Here is a 10719-nt window from a genome sequence, read left to right as displayed (position 1 = left end):
GCGCTCACCATAGGCGTCCCCATAAACGCGCCGACCCAGCCCAGGAGGAGTGCCACTCTCCAGGCATATTTTGTTTTATTACATTTATTCATATTTCTAAGAAGGAAATAAATTTAAAATTGTTTATATGATGTATTTTTTTGCGTAATTCAAAAAAATCTTGATAGCAATCATAAAATTTGTGTGACCTTTATAAAAGTTCGTGTGCCTAAAAAATTGTTTGTTACATTTAGAAAAGTGTCCATACAGCATAACAAAAATGTTCATGTAACTCAAAAAGAATGTTTTGTACCATTCACAAAATGTGGTAACAATTTAAAAACATTTACGTGGCTCAAAAAATGTGCTTAACATTCTTTTACAAAAATTATTGAATGTAAACAATGTTTTTTAATTTTAACAAAAGTGCCATTTAAAAAATCTGACATTTAAAATATGTGCACACATTTTGAAAAATATATCGGTAACATTTAAAAAATATTTAATGTAAAAATTCATATAGTTTAAAAAATTGTCGCGTGCCATTCAAAAAAATGTTCAGCGTGTACTTGAAACTTATTTACAAATTTATTTCCAAAATGTCTGGTGTGTATTAAAATGGTTGCACAAGTATACGAAAATAATACAATGTGTACTGAAAAAAATAGACATGTGTTCAAAAATGGAAAAAAAATAGTAAAAACGCAAAGAAGGAACGCAGAAAACTTAAGAAACAAACTGAAAACCAAAAAGAAAAACCTGAAAAGGAAATGGACAAACTCAAAGAAAACGGGTGAGGAAACACAGAAAAATAAAGAAAATCCAGAAAAACAAAATGAAACTATAAAAATAACCGGAAGGAAAAAAAATGAAGAAAAGAGGTTAAGAAATGCAAAAAAATCGAAGAAATACCAAACAAGTGAACCAAAAACCAAAAGAAAATACCGGAAGAAAAACTGGATGGAAACCAAATATATGGCTCGCTATAAGCAAGAAATAGCTCTCACGCTGTTCCAACCACTGTAAGTGTGCACTGTGCCATCAACAGCTAATTCATCTAGCCCACAAATAGCACGTACCAGTCGGCCGAGTTTGAAGCGAAGAGGGTTCAAAGATTTAAGGAAAATAGAAAACACCTGGTGCGTTGATGTGGAAATTTATATCAATGAAGTTATCATACATAGAATTAGTAAATTTGAGAATAATACCCAACCACATTCTCACCACATGAATGGTCGCAAATCTAAAGGTATATTGAAGGTGGATGCATATTACTCCTATATTATATTGCCTTGTGACATTGAAGTCCAATTATTTTGTTATCTAAAAAAATAAAAATAAAATTGATGATGTTGAGAGTTTGTATGTGCTTGATGATGTGGAATGCTTGTATGCAGTGGCGGAGCTTGGCCCAGAAAGCTTGGCAGGCTGACTGTAGGAAATACCTATTAGGATTGTGTTTCATGGCCCAAAATGAAGTATACACAACAGAAAATTGCATGGGCTGGACAGGCCATAGCCCATTCAACCTTGCCATAGCTCCGCCACTGCTTGTATGTGGTGGAATGTGGAAAATAAAAAAATGAAGGGACTGCATGCACTTGGTGATGTGATGGCTTGTATGTTCATTTAAATGAGATGACTTGTTAAATATAGGATTCAAGTCCAATTATTTATTATTAAAAGGTAAAAAAATAAAAATAATGATGTGAAGGGTTTGCATGTCCTTGGTATGGAGTGCTTGTATATACTGAGAAATGAAAAATGGGATTATTGTTGATGGTGTAATGTTTGAATACATCTGATGATGTAGATGACTTGCATATCTCCACTAATAATGAAAAGCAAACATTATCTTTGCTAAACTGACCCCACACAATATACACAGACCCATTACCAGCATGTGATTATCCCCAGTAATTTAATCCAACAGCTGGAATTTAAACTGATATGTTTTGTGGTGTGCACTTACTAATTTACATTGACTGACCGCACTCCACCGCACTGCAGATAATACTTCACGCACGCTGCGGGGAACGGAGAGCTTCGGCAGTGGGAAACAGGGAGCACCGGTACTTTGCTGGCAAAAGCACGTTGCGGGGATAGGAAGACCTCAGGTGGTGGGGATGGAGAGAGCTTTGGTAAGTGTGCATCATCTGGATGGGTACCACAAGCGTCGTCATACCAACACCTAGACAATGTTGCCGAAGCGCTGAGTCACCATTGACATACTTCATGTGGACGCCTCATCTTGATCTGACGCCGCCATGGACACCGCATCCTGATCTGACGCCGCCACGGACATCGTATCCAGCTGATCCTACGCCGTCGAGGCAACAGATCGGCGTCGTTAATCTGTCTCGATTCAACCCATGATATTGTCTTCAGTGTCTAATTTTTTTGTAATGTAACTTTTGGTAAATGGCTGTTATGAGAGCATAATGCCAGTAGTACCGACACTCACACGGATGTAACTGAATGTGTAAAGTTGTTTCTTCAAGGCATAGCTGCAATGTGATTTGAAAGAAGAAAGATTATACAATGGGCAGGGGAGGGGGAACGTATCCGGTACACCCACACTTGTGGTGCTACCGGTGCACCGGATGCTGTACAACATTTTTTAAAAACTGAAAAACAATCTAGCACATTGATACAATATCTATGTATGTTGTCACAAAATTTCGTGTCAAAATTTAAAACATATCTTAAGATATGAAAATGACAAACTTGATATCAATGTGACAATGGGCCAAATCTAAGAGCATCTCCAGCCGCGTCCCCAACAGGCCCTTCCCATGCGATTTTTCAGCACCGGCGCCCAAAAATCGGCCCAGTCACGCCCTCAGGAGGCCGTTTTTTTTGCCGGTTTGGGCCGAAACTGGCGCCGGCGGACCCAGGTTGACGCACCGGGGCGAGCGATTTTGGCGTGAAAGAGCCGCGGGCCCGCCGAGTCAGCGACACGCGCCTCGTCTTCCCTCAGAACACCTCAGTTTCCCGCGGGGAATCAATAGCAAGGCTGCTGCCAGTCAGCCTTGCCATTGATACCTCACGGGTGGCGCGTCACGGGCGGTGCGGCGACGCCTCCCCTCCCGCCACGCGAACACACGGCGCGGGGGCTATAAAACCAGCGCCTCCCCCTCGCCTCTGGCCACACCAGCCGCCGCCGAGCTCTGCCTCTCTACCCGTCCGCCGACGTTCCTCCCCTTCCATCTCTGCCCAAGCCCAAACCGATGGCTGAGCGATTCCCCGGCGACGCGGCGGCGGCCAACGGCTTCGGCCGCCGCTCGCTCCACGAGTGGGAGGCGTACCTCTTCTTCGAGGCGAACATCCCGGCGCCACCGGACATGCGCGCCGGGCCGACGGGGTGGAGGCTCAGCAATGGGGGCGTCCCCATCCCCCGGTGCCCGACGTCGATGCGCGCCCCGCCATTTTCGCCGCCGAGGTCGACCGCGTGCGGGCGTCCCTGACGAAGGAGCAGCGCGTCCTCCCCCAGTACGCTGCCGACAACCACGCGTCGTGGGTGGCGTACTTCCAACGCCGGCAGGCGCAGCGGCTGGCTTCCACCAACGGGGCGCCTGTGGTGGGGGGCACCAAGAACAGCGAGGGGCGCCGCCTATGGTTGGGCGTCCCCGGCCGCACCCTCCATGAGGTACTCCAATACCTCGAGGGCGGCAATAACCCGCCGCTGGCATACCCTACCGCTGCGGCCCACCCCTCCCCCCCCGCCCGCCGGAGCGCGGGGCAATTGATGCCCAGGAGGTTCAGCTCCTCCTCGTCTTCCTCCTCCCGCTCCTCTTCCCATTCCTCCGGCTCGCCGGCGGTGTTCGGCGTCAAGGCCGAGCCCGCAGCGGATCAGTGTTAAATTTGTTATTTTTTTTCAAGATATGTTTTGAATTTTGACTTGAAATTTTGCGATAACGTACTTTGATGTAGTGTGAATGTGCTAAATTGTCTTCACAAATTTTTGAACATTTGAAATGTGTAACGTGAGTTTGGTGCACCGGTAGCACCACAAGCACCGGTGCACCAGATATTCTCCCGGGGAGGGGGGCTCCCTAGCACAGAATGAGGCTTATGCTTAGTGTTGTATGTGTTGGTCTCTCTACTCAATCACCTTCATAGGAGCAAGTACAATGGAATTGTGTATCTCGCTGTATCGGAATCTTTGGTGCAGGGTTTCTACTGTTATAGTAAATTTATTACGAAACATCTATTCCTGGTTCAGGGAACAATATGTTCCCTTGTTCAAATTTGGAAATCATGTATTTGCAAATTTTGATGCAAAATGGTTAGCCAATCTCAAACTGCTGCAATATCCTAATCTGACGACGCTTATGCCAATTCAGTTGTTGTGGCAGAATATTGATATATCTTTTTAAATCTAATAAATGAATGGATGACCATGAAGTGATGTTTAACTATCAAGATGTGAACTTATTTGTTGGTCTACTAAAGTGTTCCTCTGACAGGTGATTACGTGGAGCTTGTGAAGGAAAAAGATAAACCAAGAAGCTTCGGTGATGGCCTATTGCCGACAATATGGTATACATGACCTCCCTATTGGTCAGTTTCCAGCTCCCACTTTGCAGGTCTGCACTTGTACTTCCTGTACTAAACAAGAGCACATTAAATTTGACACATACAGATTTGTCGCTTGCTGCATAGGGGATTTCCATATCTATATTCTAATATTCTCCATAAACTTTTGTATTAACATTCATATCAAATCTTTGTGTTATATAGGGGTATAAAATTGAATCTCTCTTACCAGCTATGACTACGTGGTCAACATATACATGTGCAACATCCAAGAATAGAGATGTCATCAAAATTCTCATTAACCTTTTCCAGTTCTACTCTCTCATTTCCATTGAGAGCATATGGAGTGTTATCAATCAACATGAACAACTCCCTGCAGAGTCTCTTCTGCTGGATTGCTTTGTTTCTGAAAATATTTGGCAACTCGATATTTTTTGTGTTAATTAATTAGATTATATAGTGCTAAGATTTTACTGGTTTCATCTTGCTTGTCTATGCCATCATTAGTTTATTATTTTACAGAAAATGGCTAATATTACTTCAGATCCATCTAAAATACATCTAATTTTGAAACATAGTAAACTTTGGATATGAAGAAGCTGTCATTTACCTATATATATACCGCAATCGCATTCTGTACTTTCCTTCCTCCGATATGGAGGTATGAACAAGACTGTGAATATTAATATCACATCTTCTCACATAAGTGACCAAAGTCATGTCCTTCTATTTTTTACCCTTCTCAGGATCATAGAGCTCGGAAGAAGGGTTCCTGGCTTTGGTAGCTCGTTTTTATTTGGCATAAATTTACCATTGGAACTAGGCACATCAATGGTATGCAAATTATAAAACCATGTATCCTTCTATGAACTATATAATAATTATGAAATCTTGTATGCATATCAGTTTTCAGAGTCCAGTTACTACTACTGTGGATGCTGCCAGTTCCAACTCATAACAATTTATTTAATCTTTTTAGGATGCAACTTCGGATTCTGTAATTTGCATTCCTAATCTTTTTAATTAGTGTTTTCAGCGACGAACAATTCAAGGGTGTCAGTGTTGATATGTGCCATAAAACCCACAAGATTCTTTTAGGATCTTTTGTTAATGATGTTTGCTCCTCTTTTGTACTTCCGATGGTTATGGCAGGAAGTCTCAGTATTGCACAACTCAAGCCACTGCCAAATATTCTAATCATTTGTATTTCTGAAGTTGTAGATGATTAGATTTTTAGTCAATTTCTGTTGTAACATACACATCATGGCAAGTAACACTGATAAGCAGAAATCAGATGCGTCAAGTTCGTGAAGTTCATGGCAAAAAAAGATAACGTACTAGACTTAATGAGTGTAGACGATGTAATTCTTGAGTTTTATGTGTGCTATTCAAAGATGTGGCTTTGGGAAATATTTGTAAGCCTTGGAGCTTGTACATTGGCATGAGACCTCATAAGTTACAAGGAAATCAGTGAACCACATTCAAGATCAGAGTTAGTTTATTTTTAGGGAATTATCAGATAGTTAGTGAGGATGAGGGAACATGCTTTTGTTAGAGTTTTCAGGATGATGGGCCCTGCTGTTTTGGGCCTCCCGTTTCTTCTCTGCTAGGCAAAGCCTAGCTGTATGGATCCAATTGTAAAACTATCTGCTCCTACTAATAGACATTGCTCCTCCCAAGTTTGCAAAAATAATATGTTTGTTTGCTATGGAATATGAGTGTACTTTGTTTAAGATGTAATACAAAAATACTTGTTTTTCTGATGTAATACATTTTTTTGCAAAAATATTAGATCTATTATAAAGATTCACCGGAAGTACAAAGCAGCCCAAACATAATAAAAATTACATCGAGGTCCATGGACAACCGAACGACCATTGCCACCGCCAGAACGAGCCGTCGACTCACCGCGGTCGTCGCTCCCATACCGGAGCCGGCTTTGACCTTGTCAATGACAGCCGAGAAGTCTTCGTGCACGTGTCTCTAAGGACCAGCGTTCGGGAGTCGCGGTCGTCGCCACTGAATCTTTGAATTGGTCTAAAGAACCTGCCACCAAATCTCGCCGTTGCGTACACACGACGAGAAACCCTAACCTCGCCGCTCTAAGGAGCTAGCAGGAATCTACGCCAGAGCTCCGTCTAATCCGTCCCGACGAACGAACTTGAGGAAGATCGGAGCCTGGTAGACTGGCTAGAAGAAGAAGCGCCGCCCTTGCGAGAACTAAAACCATATCTATCTAAATCGAGGCACCAGGAATACTCTCCCCGCCACTGGATGCTGGAGTGGTAGGCGGAGGGGAGGCGAATCCACGGGCTCGCCGACGGAGATCAAAAGAAGGAAGTCTTTCCCAAGTCGCCTTGCGAGAGGGGAAAGGAAAAAGCTCTTTTGCGATGTAATATGGTTATACTTGATTCCATTGTGTGTGCATACTTAAGGATTTTGTGAATGCATTTTTTTTGCAATGAAACGAAACATTGTACTTGTATAATCGATGCTTCACATGAATATAATTTTATCTGATGCTTGAGATGATTATGGCTCATTCGTGATATTAGATTTTTGGATTTGGAAATCTTACTGAAATATATATTTTTGCGGAAATACTGAAATATTTTCTCTGCAACTATTCGGTTAAATCTTGCATCTGGATATTTTTATGATGATTTTTTTGGTTCATAAGTCTAACTAGATGGATGAGATTTTTTTTCCATTGTGCTAAGCTTACTAGTGCATTTAAATGGGATTTTTGCTAGAAAAAATACGTTTAAATCTCTACTACCTAAAAGAAACGTCCCCTCTTACGTCGCTCGCAATCTTCGTCCGTCGTCGCTCATCCCGCGCAGGCGCGCATGGGCCAAGCCCCGCAAAGCCCACATGGGCCACATCTCTCTCATCGACACACACACGCACACAATGGCTAGGTGTAGGGTTAGCGTCAGCTTCATCCCCAGTTCCCCACCCCGCCCCTCAGCTCCTCGGCCATCGCTCGCCGTCCTCGGCACCACCTCGCCGCCGCGCTGGTCCACCCGTGGTCCTCCACCGGCCGCTGCAGCCCCTGTACGCCGCCCGACGACCTCCTCCGCTGCCCTCCCTACCCCGACCAGGGGCACAACCGCGCAGCCGCGCCAGTCAGACCAGCCACCGCTGGAGGCCCAAGCAGCCACCATCTCCACCTCGTCGGCCAGCACATCTCTAGCAATCGCTGCTCGCCGCTCCCACCATCGGCTGTACGGCGACGCCCCTGAGCCCCTGCCTTCCCTATCGCGCTATGGACCCTTGCATCAGCCAGATCCGAGCACCTCCGGGTCCGCCTTCGCATGTCTTCGGCACCTCCGCCAGAACCTCTTCGGCCCCATGTAAGTGGTGTGACGTGTTTCTTCATTGATTGGGAATGATATTGTTCCTAGATGAAGCCTCACAAGAAACTTAGATTCTTCTCCGTATGTTGGAATCGATTGTTTATTGATTAGTCAAGGTTGATTTGAGTCGTCTATGTCTGCAAGTGTTCAATTCCAACCTTAAAACCAGTCACAAATTTGATTTGGTCCATGTAAATAGCCTACTGTTTAGTTAACTTTTGATGTTTATAGGTAATTAATTACTTCTATGTACGGTGTCCTAATTGCTAAACGAATAAATTTAAAATAGTTATGGTGTATTTAATGATTCAGAAAGGGTACAAGTATGCATACATGGTTCTATTCTCTATTTTCAGGTTTAGGTTATTTGGATTGTACATCAGTATGATATTTCTTCTCTCCTCAAGTCTCAGATCTGCTTTTCATCCCCCTTTGGTTTGTTTCATGAGGATATTTTCATTCAGTGCATACATGTTGATTCGTTCATGTGTTTAAAAGTACGAGCAGAATGCTGGATGTCCTTGCAGTAGTAGCCCAACAGAGGATCTTCCTAGCGATTTGGATGTACAGAGTTTATGATACGGAAACATAATTTTGTCTTTGTACAGATATCGGATTTTCTCCTTTCTATTTGTGAACTCTTTTGATATGTTATTTACTCCTAATTTCAACTTTTCACGGTTTGTTCTTCCAGGATTTCAGGGAGTATGGACCATGTATGGACAGATGTGATCCTTAACTGTCGTTGTTCTTGGCGTGTTGCTGCCATTTTACTGGGTAGAATCTATGCACGGCCGAGACCTCAGTCTATCCACTGTAAGTCATGCCTTTTGATCAATTGTTCGCAGTCGCTGAGATATTTTTCTACATGCCCGTTTTGTTGCTCAAATTCCTGCTTTCATTTAGGTACGAGTGTTTAATGAATTTACTCTTCTCCATGGCGCGTCCATGAGGGCAGAAATTTCATGCTTCAAATCTGCTTGGCGAGAAGTAAGTTATCTGGTGATTGCTTATTATATGCTTGTATTTTTACTGCTGAGCATAGAAACTTATTATATGCTTGTATTTTTCAGCCTTTTCAGGCCTGGAGATGTCCTTGTGAACTGGTCAGTGATTTTCGGAAAGTGGAGCTGCATTCAAGGTTTGAGATATAGTTTATGTCGACTGGATGAGTTGTTTGATCTCTTTGCCCTGTTCTTCGAGATGGGTTGCGATGAAAACTCTTGGGGCCATGAGCAACACTTGAGGCTCCTCTTCATAAGCACAAAAGCTGCAGCAAGCAGAAATTGGAGAGGTAAACCTAATAGTGTTCATTATGAGCTAATCTGGACCATGTACAGAGTCCGCCACAGTTCAAACAAAATCTCTGTACTGAAGGTGGTGTGGCGTTGAAGCTGTCATGTCCTCGGCCATGCCCGCCCATTGAAATCTCTGTTATTTTCCTCTACTTGTATTCCACCTTTTCGTTGCAATTCAATTTTGGGATCAGCAGTATCTATGCAATTAATTTCAAACTTCGCAGGATCTTTCAACATGTCAGTTACACTCTAATAAGTATTCATCTTTAATTTCCTACCCTATAGTGGGCAACACAGTTTGTTCTATGTGCATGAACACTGATAAATTAATTTGTGTTAGTATGTAGTGGTTCAAGGATGCTAAAATTTTGTACTATAATCTGTTTCCAGGTGCTTGAAACTTGCTTTTTTGTCGACCTATATTGCAACTTCTGCTGTAATCAGCATAGAATTTTATTGCTGCATTACGGTGCTTTCCATAGAACACACGACTTATGTTGATCATGCAATTGTGTTCTTTGTTTTTTCTGTTTTGTGCAGTTGAAGAGCTTTGTACAGAACCGGAGATTAGGAGGAATGGAAATATAAGAAACAATTCAGGAAGATTCCCTAGGGAAGCAAAAATTGTTTCCTGGTCTGTGTAGGTCCATTTAGGAAATTAGATGACTGTTGTAATATGAATTTTACATCCGTTCCAAGAAAAAGTGATGTTTCTATTTACATCCATTTTGGTGTGATAAATATTGGTTCTGAACGTATGCTTTCTCTTTCTATGTGTTGCAACATATAAATTGTGTGAATTTTTTGGGACAACTATAAAAAGTCAAAATTTATGTTCCATGTTCGTAACTGGATTTATCAAATACCATATAATGTAGTATATATTGAGCTTAGTGTTTCCACACACTTGCTAGATGGAAGAATGAATGGCATTATGCAACGTGGTTTTTGAAGCTGGTGGAAAGAATGTTCTCACTATTTTGCGTGCCAATGAAACCACGTTAAGTGCCTTCAGGAACTAATTAATTGCCCTCCTGGTGATGCATAAGTTAAGCAATATGGCTGTGAGTAAACAGTATTAGATTTTGCTACAATGTGCTTGGTCTCATAATTGATTACTATTTGTTCTAGCTTTGATATTGCATGTATATGTCATCAACTTGGGTTTGTCCGATCGGAGCTTCCACGGAGGTGTATGCTTCGATGCTGCTTGATGTGCATGAGAAATTTGATGCTGCTTGATGTGTATGAGAAATTTGAAGATAATATTTGTTTCACAAGATTGTTGTTCATCATTAAAATATTTATGCCCCGTTACAACGCACGGGCAATGTCCCAGTGGATCACTTAAATATATAGCGATATATAGGATGGGACGTGAGAATCTTCCCAGATTTTTAGGGGCATAATAGTCATTTCCATTCTACCCTCGCCGTGCTGGCCGGTTCTTGACTTGCCTCGAGTCAACGGTCGTTCCCGCCAATCAGACTGGGCCGGTAGCGATATGTCCCTCTCACACCAATCTGGCACGTCCATCCAGTCCA

The 10719-nt window shown here is 42.6% G+C and overlaps 1 long non-coding RNA gene across 1 annotated transcript; it reads left to right on the top strand.

The window, feature by feature from the left end:
- The first annotated feature begins 7394 nt into the window (after window positions 1-7394).
- On the top strand, window positions 7395-9930 carry LOC109732190 (uncharacterized). The gene is made up of 5 exons (XR_006666407.2): window positions 7395-7874; window positions 8572-8693; window positions 8784-8867; window positions 8951-9171; window positions 9716-9930. It is a non-coding gene; the product is annotated as an uncharacterized lncRNA (long non-coding RNA).
- Window positions 9931-10719: the final 789 nt, after the last annotated feature.

This window comes from Aegilops tauschii, chromosome 7 (genome assembly GCF_002575655.3).
Source record: "Aegilops tauschii subsp. strangulata cultivar AL8/78 chromosome 7, Aet v6.0, whole genome shotgun sequence".
NCBI classification, from domain to species: Eukaryota; Viridiplantae; Streptophyta; class Magnoliopsida; order Poales; family Poaceae; genus Aegilops; species Aegilops tauschii.
Note: the sequence above shows the minus strand (reverse complement) of the source record. Positions and strands in the feature narration are given on the sequence as shown.